The sequence below is a fragment of the Nuphar pumila genome, chromosome 5 (genome assembly GCF_984573655.1).
Source record: "Nuphar pumila chromosome 5, dmNupPumi1.hap1.1, whole genome shotgun sequence".
Taxonomy (NCBI): Eukaryota; Viridiplantae; Streptophyta; class Magnoliopsida; order Nymphaeales; family Nymphaeaceae; genus Nuphar; species Nuphar pumila.
In genome coordinates this window covers 134,679,487-134,699,197 of record NC_143253.1, presented here as the reverse complement: position 1 = coordinate 134,699,197, position 19,711 = coordinate 134,679,487, and positions in this window count along the sequence as shown.

The window sequence follows — 19,711 nt, the reverse complement described above, 5'->3', positions numbered from 1 at the left end:
TTATACCTGGGTTACTAAGATATTTGCCTAACATCCCAATAATGTACACTAAATCTGGATGTATACATACCTGAGCATACATAAAACTCCTCACAGCTGATGCATAGGGAATTTGTTTCATAACCTTAATTTCAGACTGGTGTTTGGGGCACTAAGCAAGACTAAATTTGTCTCCTTTAGCGATAGGAGTATCCCCTGGTTTGCAATCTTTCATGCCATATCATTTCAGAATCCTTTCGATATCGCTCTGTTGTGATAATCCAAGAATACCTCGAGAACAGTCTTGATGTATTTGGATCTCTAATACAAAAAAGGTGTCTCCAAGATCTTTCATTTCAAATTTCTTTGTAAAAAATCTTTTGGTTTCATACAGTATGACTATATCATTACTGGCAAGCAATATGTCATCTACATATAAAACCAGAAAAATAAATTTACTCTCACTGAACTTATGGTATATGCATTTATCAACTACATTCATCTCAAAGACAAATGAGAGGACAACTTGATAAAATTTATGATACCACTGACAGGAAGCTTGCTTAAGTCCATAGATGGATTTTTTTAATTTGCAAACCATTTTCTTGGCATCACCTAAGACAACATATTCTGGTTGGACCATGTATATTATCTCATCGATGTCCCTATTAAAGAATGCAATCTTAACATCCATCTGATGCAGCTCTAAGTCATAATTAGCCACAAGTGCCATCATAATCTTAAAAGAGTCTTTCATAAAAAGCCGAAGAGAAAGTCTCTGTGTAGTCAATGTCTTCCCTTTGAGTAAATCCTTTTGCAACAAAATAGGCTTTACACTACAAGAAAAATGTTAATTAGCGACAGAAATAATCCATCATAATTTTGTGATGGATTAGCGAGAGAAAATGATTCATCCCTAAAATTTGATTTAGTTGCGGGATTTACGACAGAATAATTTCGTCGTCAAATCCGTCGCTAATTAGCGACATAATTGCATCCATCACAAACTATGTCACAACTTAGCGACGGAGTAGCGATGATATTTTTCCATCGCTAATTAGTGACAGTGTGTGTGACAGAATGTTTTCGTCGTTAATTCGTCACTAAGTAGCATCGGTATTGGTGACAAAATTATTCTGTCACTAATTTTTGATATAAAACGCCCATCTAGGGCACGAAATTAACTTTGCTCTCTCTCTCTCTCTCTCTCTCTCTCTCTCTCTCTCTCTCTCTCTCTCTCTCTCTCTCTCTCTCTCTCTCTCTCTCACTCGCGCTGCTCGCCCCGGCCACCTACTGCTCTCCGATGACTGCCTCGGCCACCTCCTCCTCCCTGTGTCTGGCGGACACCCTAACGACTCTGAGAACCCCCTCTCTCTGTGTCTCCTCTCGTTTCCTCAGCGGCCACCGGCGACTAGAGTCGTCGGCGACTACGTCGACGATCTCCCCATTGTCGCCCCTCTCTGACCTCACTCTCCAGGAGCCTCCCTCGGCTGACGACCTCTTTTCCCCGGTGACACCTCCCTCAAACCCTCTTGGTTGCCATCGACATAACTCTGAGCCTCATCCAACTGCCAACTATCATCGTCGTTGCTCCGGTGAGCATCACCACGCCTCTCATTTCGTTCCTCTCCTCAGGTAACCCCTTCCCCCTTTTTTCTTTGGCCTTCTTCTCCTTTGTCTTCTTCGACCTTTTTCCTTCAGCAACGATAGGGTTGCCACCTGCATTGGGTCGAATGGCCGACAGGGACCAAGCCTCTGCTGCCCCCTCTCTTTTCCGTTGGCAGAGGCCTCGACCTCTGCCTCCGTTTTCTTTGTTTGGCTTGGGGAAAGGCTCCCGAGGAGCCCTTATATTTTGGTTGGTAAGGTGGCAAGGCCCCCTGCCTGCCTTTGGTTGGTAGGCCGGCGGGGGCAAAGCCCTTTCCGCCTCCCCTTTTTTTTCTCGGCATGTGGGTAGGGGTCGAGCCCTGTTGCCCCCCTGTCTTCTTTTGTTTTTTCCGGTAGGGGGCGAGCCCTTTGCCTTCGATTTTGTCTTTTGACAGGGGGCTTTTCCCCCTGCCTTCGTGTGTGTTCCGGCATGGAGCGGAGCTCTCCCTGCTCCTTTTGTTTTTCCCGGCAGGGGGCAAAGCCCCTGCCTCCTTTGGTTTCCCAGTAGGGGGCGAAGCCCCCCAGCCTTCCTGTTTTTGTTCATAATCTTGCCTTGGAGACTTGAAGTCTACTTCAATGCAGGTGCAGTTATTTTTACATTACTCTGGGTTATTTTATATTACCTGCTTGGAAACTGAAATATGACATCTCTACTTTGATGCATGACTTCGTTTTCATGTACAAATCCATATTTAAATGCATGTCTGGTTCTCTGGTTTCATTTTATGTTATTTAATTTCTTGGATGCAACACTTTTCTGTTCACACACTCACTTAGTTGTAGATATTTATGACTGCTTTGATGGAGTTTGGAGATCATGCTGAGCATGATTTTAATGTATGAAAATAGAAGTGTTCTTATTTTTGGAGTTCGGATTCCATGCTAGGCATGGTAGTAGTTAGCGGGATATTGGAGTGTGTTTGCTGCAGGTACATATTTGACATTATTTTGATATGAATGATTTGAATGTATTGCAATGTTTGATGCGTCTGTATCCATGCTTGCATGAAGTTATTTTCCATTTGATTATGCCTTCCATGTGAAATTGTATCATGAAAATATGCTTAAAATGAATGTATCATTTTATGGAATGTGATTTCATATTTCTAAATATCCTCGTGATGTGTATAAATATGATTTGATGGTATTACACACAAAAATATTAAATTATCAATTCATGCACAATAGTTCATGAAATTGTATTTTATGTTAAGCATGTTTGTGGTATAGAGGGAAAGAAATTTTATGCATTAACTAAAACAAAAAAATTACTCACAAACAATCACCAAACAAGAACTAATAGATTAATTAGATATTTTTTTCATCATAGCATTATTATGATTCTCTTTTAACTGATGATGATAATATCTGTAACATTATAGGACAAAATGGCTGCAAATCGTGAATGAATGTATCGTAGGATAGTTGATAATGAGGTGTCGCATGAATATATGGATGATGTTGATAATTTTATTGAATTCGCAATGGCAAGTGTTAGTATAGTGGATCCCACTGGTCGGATCAGATGTCTCTGTACAATGTGTAAGAATAATCGATTTGTAGAACCATATGGCGTTAGACATCACCTATACAGGAAGGGTTTTGTTAGTAGTTATCAGAATTGGATGTTTCATAGTGAAGAATTTTGGAATAATTTTGATGCACGGGTGGATGTGGTGCACAATAATCTATATGTGAATTTGATATGTGATGTCGCAGGATCAAAAATAGGTTCTCCTATGGAACCTAGTGATGTATTAACTGGGGTAGAGGAAGAAGCAACAAACGATGTAGCTAGTAGATTTTATGACTTACTTAGAGATGTTGATGAGCCACTGTGGAATGGTTGCAAGAGTTACACTATCTTGTATGTAGTTCTTCAACTATTGAATTTGAAGTCAGAGTATAATTTGAGTTAATCATGTTTTGATCGTCTGTGCTCTATTGTGAAGAGTATGTTGCCCAAAGATGAGAAATTGACAGAAAATCTCTACCGTGCAAAGGTTATGGTCAACGCTCTAGATATGGGGTATCAAAAGATAGATGCATATCTAAATCACTGTATGTTGTATTTCAAAGATCAAGAAAATAGCAGATCATGTTCGTCATGTGAGCATCTTCGGTTCAAGCCAAAGACAAGGGAAAATAGTAGCAAAAGGTCAAAAGAAGTGTCATACAAGTCACTCTGCTACTTCTCTCGCACCCCTAGATTGCAACAACTGTATATGTCTTCGAAGATAGCTAAACAAATGATATGGCATGCAAATAAAGTTCTACATGATGAAGACAAGATCACACATCCTGTTGATGCGGAAGCTTGGAGGCACTTTGATTGTACTCATCAGAACTTTGCAATGGAAGTGAGAAATGTTAGGCTCGGTTTATACAGATGAATTTAATCTATTTGGGGGTAGATCAACCCCATACTCGTGTTGGCCGGTATTTTTCACCCCATACAACCTTCCTCTAAGCTTATGTATGAAGTGTTAAAGTCTTTTTTTGTCTCTATTGATCCCTTGTCCGACTTCTCTGGGCTAAAATCTTAATGTATATTTAAGGTCATTGATTGATGAACAGAAAATATTGTGGGATGACGGTGTACTCATGTACGATGCCCACAAAAAATAAACTTCAATATGAAGGTTGTTGTTCTATGGACAATTAGTGACTTCCCTGCATATGGTATGTAGGGATGGCAGTGGACCGGGGGAAACCGGGGCCCTGCCCCGCCTCGCCCCGTTTGGACCGGGGATGAAGGGTATGAAACGGGGATGGAGGCGGGGACAAAGGTTAAAATCCATCCCCGTCCGGGGGTGGAGGCAGGGATGGACGTGCATTTTTTCCCGCCCCGCCCCGTCCCCGCCTCATCCCCGCCCCGACCACTTTTTCCTGCAATATCCCCACCCCGCCCCGCCTCATCCCCGTTTGAACCGGGGATGGAGGCGGGGTGGAGGATAAAATCTTGAGGTGGGGCGGGGGTGGAGACCTTGTCCCCCGCCCCACTGCCATCCCTAATGGTATGTTATCCAGTTGGAGCACACATGGGAGGTTGGTATGTCCGTACTGCATGGAGGATACAAAATCTTTTAGATTGACGCATGAAAGAAAGCCGTGTTGGTTTGATTGTCACTGTCGATTTCTACCCAGCGATCATGTGTTCCAACGACAAAGGAATATGTTTCAAGCAAGCATAGTTGAAATAGAAGGTCCACCTGCACGGTTGTTGGGCATAGAGATTTTAAGATGATTGCGATACTTTTCATATGGACTGACAGATGCCCGTAGTGCAAGGCCCTTCTTTGGATTTGGGAAGGATCACAATTGGACAGAGAAATCTATATTTTGGGAACTACCATATTGGCCGACCTTATTGATACGACATAATCCGGATGTGATACATGTGGAGAAAAATGTGTTTGATAATGTGTTCAATACGGTAATGAATATCAAAGGAAAAACGAAGGATAATTCAAAGGCCCGTATGGATTTTAAAGTAATATGTAAAAGACTAAAATTGAAATTCCAAGAGTACAATGGCAAATTATTGAAAGCAAAGGCAAAGTACGTACTTGGACCATATCAAGTAAAGCAGGTATGTCAGTGGTTGAGACAATTAAGATTTTCAGATGGATATGTCTCTAACATTGCTCGGGCAGTGAAGATAGACGAGGGCCAATTGTATGGGTTGAAGAGCCATGATTGTCAAGTTATCATGCAACGGTTGATTTCCCTAGCATTTCATGATTTGCTAGACAAATCTATATGAGGGGTATTATCCGAGTTGAGTTGGTTTTTTAGAATATTGTGTGCATTGGAAGTTGTAGTAGCTGAGGTAAAGAATCTCAAGGATTCTGTTGTCACTACTATTTGTCTGCTAGAGAAGATATTTCTTCCAGCATTTTTCGATGTTATGGAACATATGATCATACACTTGCCATATGAACTTAGGGTTGGTGGTCCTATGCAATATCGGTGGATGTACCCATTTGAAAGGTAAATTTTATTTTATATTTTTCTCCTTAATGTTATTGGGAATTTATTGTATTACGATATGTATGTTGTTGACAAATGCATGTTTGACCTAAAAAAAACAGTTTGAAATAAAGCAAGAATAGAGGATTCAATTTGTGAGGCATACACTTTAGAAGAGATTTCAAATTTCTCATCTATGTACTTTGAGCCTCACATTCCAACACGTTACACTTGCCCACCTCATAATGATGATGGAGAACAAGTTATTGTGACTGACAAACTATCGACATTTAAACCACTTGGGAAGGCCTTTGGTAGTTGCCGATCAAGACTCTTGAAAGATCGAGAGCAAGACGCATCACAAATCTATATCCTTTTTAATTGCTCAGAGATCGACCCCTATATCGAGTAAGTATACATAATATGTTACACTTAGTTCTTTACGTACATGTTTTGGTAATATAATTATTTGTTAAATACAAACGATTTGATTTAGAGTTACGAAGAGAACTTCCACATCTAATTGATTCAGAATTACAAAAAGAACGTGAAAATAAGTTTATGGCATAGATGAAAGAGTTGGCAAGGACGATGACATGCATTCTTTCCATGTGAACAACAATATGTTACTTAATTGGTCGTGTTTACAGTCATTGTTTATGCTTGTAGGTCCAGCATGGTGGTGTTAATGACCAAAGAATATGTGATTTACAAAATGGTCTGACCAAAGTTGTGAAATGTTATAACGAATACATTATAAATGGTTATCGATTCCATATAAAAGACTACGGTGCAAACAAGTCAATGATGAATAGTGGCATGTGTGTTCAAGGCAGCAGTTACGGTGAAAATGAATTTGACTACTACGGTGTTATAGAAGAAATAATGGAGTTCACTTACTTAGGCATAAATAATAGGTTAACTTTATTCAAGTGACATTGGTTTGGTCCTACAACAACAAGAGTCGACAAAGCCTCAGGCATTGTGGCGGTGAATCATAAATCAAGGTTTGAAACATATGAATCATTCATATTAGCATCGCAAGCTCAATAAGTTTACTATACTTCATATCTGAATACAAGGAAGTCAGATAAAAATGAATGATGGGTGGTTTGCAAGGTGAAGTCTAAACTATACCCCGAGTATGATCAGTTACAAGAAGACAAGATTGTTAAAGAGGTTAAATGCTATCAATCTGATGATATGTATGACTTCTTTTATGGTTATGATGTCACATATGGTCTACATGTCACATCTCCATTGTCCGATGACACACATATAGAAGAATATGATTCAAATGATATACCAAGTGGATGGTGGCCCAATGTAGAAGAAGACAAAGAGGAGCAGGAACAAGAAGAATATGAAAGTAAAACAAGTGATGATGAAGCATACTCGATCTAGTGAAATACATGTTTGAGTGCTATGAATGATTTGAATGTATTGTCATGTTTGATGAGGTAGTAGTTAGCAGAATATTGGAGTCTGTTTGTTGCAGGTACATGTTTGACACTGATATGCTATAAATGATTTGAATGTATTGTCACGTTTGATGTGACTATATTCATGCTTGCATGAAATTATTTTTGATTTGAATATGTATCCATGAAATTGCATATCATGTAACTGATCCAAATAATATTTTTATTTGTTAAAATATTATTCAGGGAGGTCATAGTGGTCGAGAATCAAGTGGGAGCCATGGGACATCATTAGGTAAATGTCTTTGTGTTATATTTAAATATAGGCATTCATTATATTTTTGCTTATATATTGATATAAACATTATTACTTGTTAATCGTCTTTATAGGATCTCAGTTCAGTGATAGGCAGTCTTAGCCTTCATCTTCACACAATGCTTCGATAGGTATATCATTTAAATAATTGTATACTTGATTAGTTTAAATGCGCATTATGTGAATTTTTAACTCATTGTTCTGTAGGTGATGTTTCACCTACACATGACCCACCTATACCAGCTACTCATACACATCACGAGATAACGCCGGATGTAGGGTAATATGACACATGATAACTCATTCAAATAGTTTATCGATAGTCGACCGTAAGTATTTCATTGTCACTTGTCCAATACTTATCTTATGAATAGTGTATATCGACGATCAATTGTTAATGTGTATCAATTCATGTGCAGTGCGAGGTTCGAGCAACAAGAAGTAATACGAGAAATTAGGAAGTCACTACTGCATCATCTTTCAGGATCGGTCGCACAATGAAAAGAGTACTTGATGGAGGTGTTGGATAGATTAATGTCATCATTTATAGTATGTAATCGTTTATCATAACTAACGTGTTTCATATTTAATTTTTTTTATACTCATGTGTGCTAACTTTCTAAAAATATTTGTAGGCTTCTCATCGCTTCGCGACTGCGAACGAGGATAAAGACGCGAGGGTTGTGTGGCAGAAGGTGGCTGCCAATCGATTTGCCGACATGCTGCACAATATGAAGACTGCAGCAAAAAAAGCAACTGGTGGGATAGATGGTCCACTGCATTAGAAGGGTAATGGGCCTTCTACTATCAGGAGAGATTATTGGAAGGGCATGTGCGACAAGTGAGTGAGCAATGAATTTTAAAACCGCTCAACAAAGGCTGCACAAAATCGAACGAAGATGCCCTATGCCCATCTACACACAGGTGGATCTAGGACTTTTGGGAGCCACCAGAAGAAAATGGTAACTCATCAATATATATATATATATTTATATTGTTAAATTTATAAGTATTTCCACATACTTATTAATTGATTTTTTTATCATTTAACATTATAAGAAGCAGAAAAAGGAGACATTGTGCCTTACAAGGATGTATTTGTTGAAACACATAAACGTAAGAGCACGAAAGATTTTGTATCAAAAAAGGCAAGAGAGACATCGGTATGTATTTATTGTATTAATAAACATTATAATATACAAGTTACCATAAATTACGTTATCATAAATATTATAATTATTAATTATTAATTCATATTATAATTATTACTTTATAGGAGTCATAGGAGCAGCAAATGGTAGAGCGATATGACGATGACTCCACTCAGCATCCACCTTTTGATCCTACAGCATGGGCGACTGCAACCGGTGAACCCAAAAAGGGTCGTGTGTTCGGGTTGAGAGTAACATGAACACCACCGCAGTCGTTGCCTCCTGCAGCCATGGCTCTTAGAGTTCTCCTGCCAGCATCAACTCCCAACGTTCGATCGACCCTGCTATGTCTTGGGATGGTGTATATCAGCGTCTTAAGGATAAAATGCAGTACTTTTTAAATGAAGTCATTCCCAACATTGTCCATAATGAGTTGTGCAACTTTTTTTGTGACAGAGAAACTTCGTCTGCATTTAACATGAGCTCCGGTGCCCGTCAGGTATAAAGATTCATGTCATTTGTTTCATGTCGTTAGATTTCAAGCTAGTATATGCATGATTGAATACATATATGCATGATTGCCTCACTATGGATTTTTTTGACACCTTTAGAACACATATATGCATGATTGATTCACTATACAATTTTTATGACACCCTTATAACACATATACGCATGATTGAATCACTATAAAAGTTTTTTTACAACCTTACAACACATATATGCACGATTTCATCATTATAAATTTTTTTAGTGCTTTATAACACATATATGCATGATTGAATTACTATGAAAGTTTTTTGACAACCTTAGAACACATACAAGCATGCTTTCATCACTATGACAACCTTAGAACACATATGAGCTTGATATTAGCATATATGAAAGTTTTTTAATGCCTTATAACACATATACACATGATTGAATCACTATAAAAAAATTTGACTGCCTTAGAACATGATATGCATGATTGAATCACATATAAAGTTTTTTTACTACCTTAGAACACATATGGGCATGATTGAATCATTATAAAAGTTTTTTTACTGCCGTATAACACATATGAGCATGATATTTGCATATATAAAAGTTTTTTGACTGCCTTATAACACATATATGCATGATTGAATCAATATGAAAGTTTTTTGACAACCTTAGAATATATATATGCATGATTAAATCAATATAACAGTTTTTTGACAACCTTAGAACACATATATGCATGATTGAATCACTATGAAAGTTTTTTTACAACCTTAGAACACATACAGACATACTTTCATCACTGTGAAATTGTTTTACTGCCTTAGAACACACATATGCATGATTGAATTACTATAAAAAAAAATCTAGAACACATATATGCATGATTGAATCAATATGAAAGTTTTTTTACTGCCTTAGATCACATATGAGCATGATTGAATCACTATGAAAGTTTTTTGACAACCTTAGAATATATTAGCATGATTTCATCACTATGGAAGTTTTTTGATTGCCTTATAACACATATATGCATGATTGTGATACATAACACATTTATTTGACAACCTTATAAACCATATATGCATGCGTGAATCACTGTGACATTCTTTGACAACCTTAGAACACATATTTGCATGATTGAATCACTATAAAAAAAAATTCAGTCTTAGAACACATATTTGAATTCTGTTAATGTCCTTCAGTTTATTGCTAGTCTATGTGTCATTCAGCCATTTACTTTGTTGCATTAGATTAGGTGCATTGCATATAATTTATTTCATTATATTTTGTTTATAAATACTAACATTTTGGTTCTCTTGTAGGATGCTGAAGATGATCAGCGTAGAGGAGCTGATGGAGGCATGAAGGGAGGGGCATATCGAGAAAATGAAGCGGATGATGCCTCAAATCTTGGCAAGGATTAGATTTATGTGTTTAATTTGTTTGACGTACTTGTAACTAATTATAACTTGGTAAGGATTGTATTTGGTTGTTAAATTTGTTTAACTTAGAACTTGTGTTAAATTTGTTTCACCTGTATATGTATTTTTTATGTGTACTTTATTTTTTATAAGCATGTTATATGAATTGTATAACGAGAAAATTTTCTCGAGTTTCATATTTCAAAAAAAAATTAAATTTTTTTTAAATTAGCGACAGATATTATCCGTCGCCAATTTAAATCAGTCGATGGTTTGCGATAGAATTTAAGTTGTCGCTAATGTTTATTGTCAAATTGGTGATAGACATTAGCGACGGATACATATCCCTCATCACAGCTTAGCGACAGATTAAATTTCATCGCATAACCAAATCAGTCTCTATTTAGCAACAGATTAGTGGCGAGCATGATCCACCGCTAATCTGTCGCTAATTATCAACAGATAAATTCTGTCACAGTTTAGCGACTAGGATTATGTGACAGACGCTATCTGTTGCTAAGTCGTCGCTAATCCATCGCTAAACACATTAGTAATGGATTTTGTGATGGATTAGCGATGGATAGCGGCTATCGCTAATACACATTTTTCTTGTAGTGTTATATCTTTTCATATTACCCATTGAATTCCTTTTGGTTTTAAATATTTATTTGCAGCCAATGGGTTTCACACCTTTGGGTAATGGGACAAGATCCCACATGTCATTGTCTCTCATGAATTTAATCTCCTCATGCATTGCTTCAATCCACTTTTGAGAGTTAGAACTCTATGTGGCTTGATGAAAATTGATTGAATCATCTTTTCTCAAGCCAGTATTACCCTCATGTTCTGGTAGAAAGACAATATAGTCATATGAAATTATCATTTTTCTCTTTCTAGTGGATTTCCTTAATAACACTGGTTCCTGAGGTGTTTCTTGAGGTTGTTGAGTTTAAACTCCTTGAGTAAAAACTTGATTTTGGATAGGGAGATCTGAAGTATTGCCTTGATCCGAATTTATGAGAACAATGTCAGGAATGAAAATTTAATCATTATCATCCACAACTGTAGGAAGAGAAAGAAATTCTTCTTCAAAAGTAATGCCTTTTATTTTATCACTCCTCTCAAACTTAGCACCCTCAAAGAAACAAGCATTTCTCATTTCAAAAAAGAACTGATTTACAGAGTTATAAAACTTATAGTCCCTGAATCTTTCAGAATACCCAACAAAATAATAGTTAACCATTCTAGAATACAGTTTTTTTTCATATGGTCTATAACACCTACCCTCAGCTGGACATCCCCAAATATAAAAATATTTCATACTAGGTTTTTGGCCTATCTACAATTCATATAGGGTCTTAGTTACTACTTTAGAGGGTACTCTATTCAAAACATAAGCTGGAATCTTTAATGCTTCTTTCTAGAGGGACTTTGGTAAAGTAGAATGAAAAATCATACTCCTTACCATGTCCTTAATAATCTTATTTTGTCTCTCAGCAACACTATGCATGCTAGGAGTGTCTAACATGGTATATTAAGGGACGATCCCACATTTCTCTAGGAATTTAGCAAAGAGTCCTAGACGATGTTCACCTGATCCATCATATCTACTATAATACTCACCACCACGGTCAGATCTGACGACCCTAATTCTTTTGCCAAGTTGGTTTTCAACTTTGACCTTAAATGATTTGAACACATCTAGGAACTGAGACTTTTCATGAATTAAATATAGGTACCAATAACGACAATAGTCATCTATGAATGTAATAAAATATTATTGACCATTCCAAGAAGTTGTGTGAAAGAGTTCATAAATATTTGTATGGATTAGTTCTAAGACGTTTGTTCTTCTTTTGGCACCTAATTTCTTTATGTTTGTTTGTTTCCTTTTTATATACTCAACACAAACCTGAAGGTCAGTGAAATCAAGAGAATCAAGAATTTCACTCAACACAAGCCTTTCAATTCTTGGTTTAAAAATATGACCTAAGCGCTTATGTCATAATAAAGCAGAATTCTCATTCGTTAATTTTTATTTTGTAACATGAGAACTTAATTGCAATATTTTATTAAATGAGGTAATAGTATCAAGCAAATAAAGGTTATCAACCGTAGATAAGGAACTAGTCTCAATAGGATTTGAATCAAGAAATAATTTAAATTCATTATTTCTAAATAAACAAGAATAACCATATTTATCCAAAATATAAACAGAAACCAAATTCTACCTAAAAGATGACACAATAAATGTTTCTTTTAAATTCAAATAATTTTCAGTCTTTAAAAGTAACATAAAGGTCTCTATTGCCTCAACTGCAATTGTTTTGCCAACGCCCACATAGATGAATCTTTCAGCATCAATTGACGATCAACAACTTAGGCAACCCTACATAGACACACTTATGTGAGTGGTAGCACCAGAATTCATCCACCAAGTGTGTTCGAAAAGAGAAGTTAAATTAACTTCAAAACAAACCAAAGTAAGGAGTATACCTTTCTTCTCACACCAGGCATGATACTTGGTACAATCCTTCTTGATGTGACCCTCTCTTTTACAAAAGAAATAAGTAGGCTTTGGGTCATGATGTCTTTTCTGCTTTTTCTGTGATTGAGGTTTAACTGCAGCTTCTTTAGTCATTTTCTTTTTCTTAAACCTGTCCTTAGAGGTTACTGTCAAATGAGCATTTTTTGTCTTTTCTTGTTTTCTTCTATCCTTCTTTTGAACATAGTGTGAAATGAGCTCATCAAAAATCTATTTTTTTTCTGACAGTTGTAACTGACCTTAAACTGGCTATATTGTGCATGAAGGGATATCAAAACCAAATGCATGAGTAAGTCTTCAGACAACTCTAACTTTAGTGCCTTGAGTTTTGAAGCAAGATGAAACATCTCTATAATGCACTCCATAATGTTTTCTTTACTCTTATACCTTATTTAGATAAGACTCGAAAGTAGAGTACTTGTCTCAACCTTTTCATTTTTCGTAAAATGCTTTTCAATTTCTTTAAGAAAATGTTTGACATTCACCCTTTCAGACATGGTGCCCTGAAAGGATTTAGGAATTGCATATTTTATGATCATGAGACTCATGCGATTAAATCAATCCCACCGTTCGGAGTTCCTTTTATCCTCAATGAAACTCCTATCTATAAGAGCAAAAGGTTGATCTTCTTGTAGTGCAAGATTCAAATTCATGCATCCGAGAACAATCATAACATTTTCTTTTCAGTTCTTAAAATTGAAACTGCTCAAAATATGGATGAAATTAATATTTACAAATATCTTAGAAGCAAAGGTATTAACTGAATAAAGAACAAACAAACTTATAATTAACATACAATTTTATATGCATTAACACAAAATAACATATTTAAATAGTGGTGAACATCATCATAAGATACCCAACACAACATTGACATTTAGTCTTTAGATAAAAGTATCAACTTGTAAGTGTTATTTTCAATACAGTAATCAAAATATGAACAATAAGTCCTATCAAATGATAAGTCTTCTTAGGACCGACTCGTTATTCACATAGAAAACCGAATAACTGTCTTATATTTATTATTGAAAGTATATATTTGGGTTTAACCAAATAGTAATATTTCTTTAGGCCGATCACTATTCGCATAAACCGCAAACATATAACCATCACAATATTCTAGAATGAACTAATCTACACAACATAGGTTACTTTGACAATTTATTGATTCAACCAATTCAATTTAGAATATTGGACCCAAAATTTTAAATAATACCAATGTTCAAATATGTCAATAAGTGCATATAAAAAAAAATAAACACAATTAAGTACATGAGCCAAAAAATAACCGAAGATTGACCCATGATAGTGACCCATAATGCATGCTAAAAGCCTTGAATAATAACGCTCTTAAAAAAATTTATTTTCCCTTTTTATTTATTTGTATTGCAAAGCATATGCACGGGTCCGGCCCCATGGGATTGGGTCGGACCCTACAGTGGGTCACATCAGCTCTGACCAGTCATGAGTCAGACCTGAATAAAGTATACCCAAACGGTCTTGACCATGGGGTCAGGATGGACCAGGTCTGACCCATGGGTCAGGTCAACCCGACCCAGCACGGGTCAGACCCTTAACCATGTCGGTTCAATCCCCTTTGACCTAATAGGGGCTTAACTGGTTCGATTCCTGCTGCAGTCTCGGCATGGCACTACCCAAAGGGTTGAACTCAGCCTCGTGCCGCCTAGAAAGCCGGACGTAGCCTAGCACTGCCGAGAGGGACGAGTTTGGCCTTGCACTGCCCTATAGTTCTGATCTGAGTCTAGTACCACCAGAAAAGCGAAAAAAATGGCCTTGCGCCTCCCTGATGGCCAAAATCGGTCTGACGCTTTCTTGATGGCCAAACTCAACCTGGGGATGCCTAGATGGCCGAACTCAGCCTGGCACCATCGAGAGGGACAGATTCAGCCTTGCGCCACCCTGTAGTTTTGATCTGAGTTTGGTACTATCAGGAAGGCCGAAAATGGCCTTGCATCTCCCTGATGGCTAGAATTGGCCTAACGCTACCCTGATGGCCAAACTCAGCCTAGCGCCGCCCAGATGGTCGAACAACGCTGGTGAAGGTTGGATATACCATTGGATGATCATCGACTCTGAACCATCCAACGACTATGGTTGGGGCAAACCAAATGCTCTCACCACCATCGTCGAACGTAACCGACCCCAGGTCACCAGTCGACGAGTGGGGAGAACAGGATACCCCACCTACCATGTCCCAAAACCTGATCATCCATCGGTGGCTGGAGCAATCTAAAAACCCAGCCACCATTGCCAGGCGCCATTCGATGTTCAGCGTGGGTGATCAATCAATAGTCATGTCGGTACCTCACCCCGATCGACTAAATAATGAAAGGGTCGATAGGCCCTTCTCCTGACCAAAACCAAAATAGGGAGGGGCAGATCTACCATCTTTATCGTCTGGATCAAGAGTGAGAGCCAAACAGTGCGAGGAGGGCCAACCCTCCTTCGCCTATGTCCTAACAGAAGGCCGATAAACCAAACTTCTCAAAAGTTGTGCAAGCACTCGACAGTGTCTGCGCCAAAGGCCGGACGCCACTCGGTAATCCGTCTGATAATGTCCAATGGCCTGCAGCCATAAAAGAAAAATGAGCCATCCTTCACGGATAGTCGTTGATCCCATCAGTCCTCCAATGCCACCATTGTTGCCAAAAGAAAAATATTCTTGTTGTTGCCATTTATTTGATTTAATGTTGTTCTTGTGTGATAGTGAATATTCTTGTATGATTCAATTCTTTACAGTATAATATGAGCTAATATTATTTGCATGAAATTAACAGATGTCAACATATCGTTCACGATGAGGGGGCGAGCGTTATTCCTCCCCGTGGATCAGTTCACTACTCGTTAGTCAAGGTTAACACCTAGACGAGATCGACTTCAGATCACAGGTGATTGATACTTCAAGGAAGGAAGAGAAGACCTCCTACACACCACAGGCCATTGCAGCTCTAGAGTAGTCTACAATAGCCTCAACTAAATATTAATCTAGTATTTCTTTGGTACAATTAAAAATTTATTATTGATATTCCTATTAATATTTATTTTTTACAACAAATTAGCAACTGCAGAATCTTCTCAGCACAAATGTGAGAAGAATAAATATATAGCCCACCAGAAGCAAATCAAGCAACAGAAGGCTTCAGTAACTATCAAGCTTAGGATGCAAGGAGTCGTAGGTGAGGGCACACCTTTGTATTCTCTAGGAGGCTTTTGTGCATCGTTAGGGAGTGGGCCAACATCATTCATATGGCATGGATAAAGGTCCCAAAGGATAAGAAGATGATATTATGCGAGACAGTTTATGTAAGTATATTACCTAACTATAGTTTGATAAACAAATTAATCCATAAAAAAATATGGGCAATCAAAAAAGAAAAAGATCGAATCCGATGAGATTCCAGTGACCCAAAAGAACATACAACGACAAAATCTTATTTCAATGATTCAATATGAACAAGTCACTCTGATACCAATTATTGAATTTAATAATCCACCAAAAAATAAAGGATAACAACGCATGTTCTTGTTGAATCGTTGAAACAAAAATGAAAATAAAACTTAATGCAAAAGCGTACTTGAATCCATAAGCACTCCGATAGATCGATGACTGTATGATCTTCCATAACCTGTATATCTGATCATTTTTCTTCCTCTAAACATAATGAGAGAGTGACTGGATTCTCTTTCTGATAATGGGGATTCTGAAGAGAGGGCTATTATTTAAGGTTTGGAGATCATAACCTAATATGTTTAGGAGTTTGTCTCCAATTCAGCCCATTATAGAATTATAGACAGAGCATGTCTTTCCACATAGTGTACTATACCATATGAAATATCATAAGGCTCAACCGGATTAGATCACATAAACTGGGCCTGAACCTAAGACAAATTATAATGTGTGGTTCAATGTATGTAGGCTCACACAATTTTTTTTAACATAGTAAAACATGAAAAAGTACAAGTTGTGATTGTGAATATTTCTGCCATGCATAATCTTGTGAAAGTTGGTCACAAGATTAACCTTGCAACCAACAATCACGGCTTCCACCTTCTCGGTTGTGATTGTTTATCCTCGCTTGTGACCAAAGCAAACATGTCCTTGAAAAAAACTCATACCACAACATAACAGGTTTTTTTCCCAATTACGGTGCCGGTGGTCATTATGTCTAACTAGGTTTGTCCTAATCCTGGTTTTGATTGAGTTTGAGTTTGAAACCAACCCACATAAACCATGCTGAACCTAGGCATGAGCCAGGCGTGGAAAGTTGAGTTTGTAGTTGCTTTCTTCCCAAAGTTATCTTCCAAAATATCCCCTCCCTTTGTAAATGTGGCCAGTGTTGTGAGAGGCATATGCCTCAGTACCTGAAGCGTACGCTTCAGAGGCGAAGCGCACGCTGAAGGTACTGAGGCGTTACAGTGATGCGCCTAAGGTAAATATAAAAAAAAAATCTGATTATTTGCAGATGGGGTTTCAACTTTCCAAATCTGATCATTAAACAAAGGTTGTTCTGATGTAGTCGAATACGTATTAATGGTATTATCGGGGTTTCAGCTTTCCAAGGCTCGTTTACCACAGATACTTGAGAGCAAGGTCGTTGTGAGAGGAGGCGAAGCGCAGGCTCAACGCCTCGCTTCGCCTCATCGCATTTAACAACCTTGAATGTGGCAGCATGCTAATGCTGGGTGCATTCAAACGCATTGATTTAGAGATCGCTTGATCAAGTCTGTTTTTTTTTTTTTATATTTACATGGAGAAACTGCCCCCAAGAATGGAGAACTAGCCGCACTGGCTTTGACTGATGTACTTACTGTCACTGTCCTGACAGCATAAAACTGTGGGCTTACCCCCTTGCCCCGAGGGAGTTGCCAGGATTCGGCTTGTGCAAGAGATGACGCTCATGAGATTTGAACCTGTGTTGGTTACACATAGATCCTTGGTTTTTGCAAACAGAGATCTCAAATTCTTGAGTACGACATCATCAAGACAATTCTTGTATCTCTTGCTTGATAGGAGTTTTTTTTTTTAATAACGAGGAATCCTCAACAACAAGAGCTGGGTCACTTAATGGACCCGCCCCATGTGAGGGTAAACCTGGGTGAGGTTATTGAAACCCAAGCCCTTACGATGACCACCAGTTAAAAGCATCCGCACAACTAGGGGAGTTGAACATGAGGTGAAGAGATCAGCACCTTCTCCTCAGGCTCACTGCCACTCGAGCAACCCAGGCGTTTGTCTCTTGGGCTAGAGATGCATGAAAATGTGATTCATATTTTATTGAAACTCTGAGGTTCCACTTGGGATCTGAGGCAATCAAAGGCACCTTTATAGTTTCCAAGCTTTCATCATATCACTATTATCGAAAATGGAAGGTTGTTCCATGCTAGTAACAACAACCCATACGTGATAAAATTATTAAATAAAACACTTGCTGTTTTATTAGTTTCTTTTAAGACATTAGCAATAATGAGAGTTTTATTTTGTTTGGGTCTAGGCTCTAGATATCCAAATCAAATGCTGAGAAATGATTGAGTACTGCAAATGGTGCCTGCAGATTTAGGGAATTTAGTAGAATCAGGATCCAATTTCACTAAATTCCTCAATATGGTTCAAGAATGTTAAAAAAAAAATTGCTAGAATTCAATGGAATTGAATTTGAATTCCACCAAATTGCAGGTATCCAGAGTCCAGACACACCCAAAAGAAATATTTACATCTAGGCCCCTTAACCTTTTTTTTTTATTACAAGATGGGGTTAGGCAGACCCCAACCAGTTTACAAAACATTTCAATTACACATCATAGATATTAGGAAACCATTATGGGGTTTGTCCTTCCATATTCTATTTGGTTTTAGAACCCCCAGTCTAGCAAGACTCTAGAGCTGCAAAGTTCTGCTTCTTTTCAATGTGATCACACCTGAACCTTTGAAATAACATCCTTTCCACCCGATCAGATTCCATATTATTCAAAGGGACTCCACCTTCTATCATCCCTTTTCTTTGACCGAGAAAGCTGGGGTTAGGCAGACCCCTACCAGTTATACAACCATATATTATTGGGATTCGAACTTGCAACGTCTCAACACAAGGTGACATGCGCTAACTGCTCCTGCTAGACAACCCCCCCTTGTACCTTCATGGTCTAGATGACTCCATAATCACCATCTCTGAGTTCGAAAACCTTACCAGCCTCAAACTCCCATTCCAAAACCTATACCAATGTTGTCAGAATCGGTCTCAAAAGAAAACAGCTGGACTCATCCCGAATCGAATTATCTTGAACCGGCCTAATTAAGAGAATGTTTTTTTTTTTTGTTTAATTCAACAAAGCAAGAGACAAAAAGTAGAGGCCATAAGGGCTCCACTAATCTGGTAGGGGCAATTTGTGAATGTCTCCAAGTTGTCAGGGCATCACAAATTCAAAGCCCACATAGGTGGTGTCCCTTGCCGCAAGGACAAAGCTAGGTGTGCTCCGTAGTGAGCAGGGGACCTCAATGGTTTATCAACCGGAGGCCAGCCAATATGCGCTTGGTGATGGGGGAATTTTTTCCTTTGATTATTAAAAAAAAAGGACAAAGTATAAAATGATTCAGCCCTTGGCCTGATATAATGGCTTTTGCACGGGCCTGAATTGACCATGCATAGAATAATAAAAAAAAAAGGCCGATTCCATTCGAGTTTGGCAACATTGAGACCAGTTAGATAGACCTAGTGAAGGTTCACTAAACCTGACCAAATGGACATGGATCAACCTGT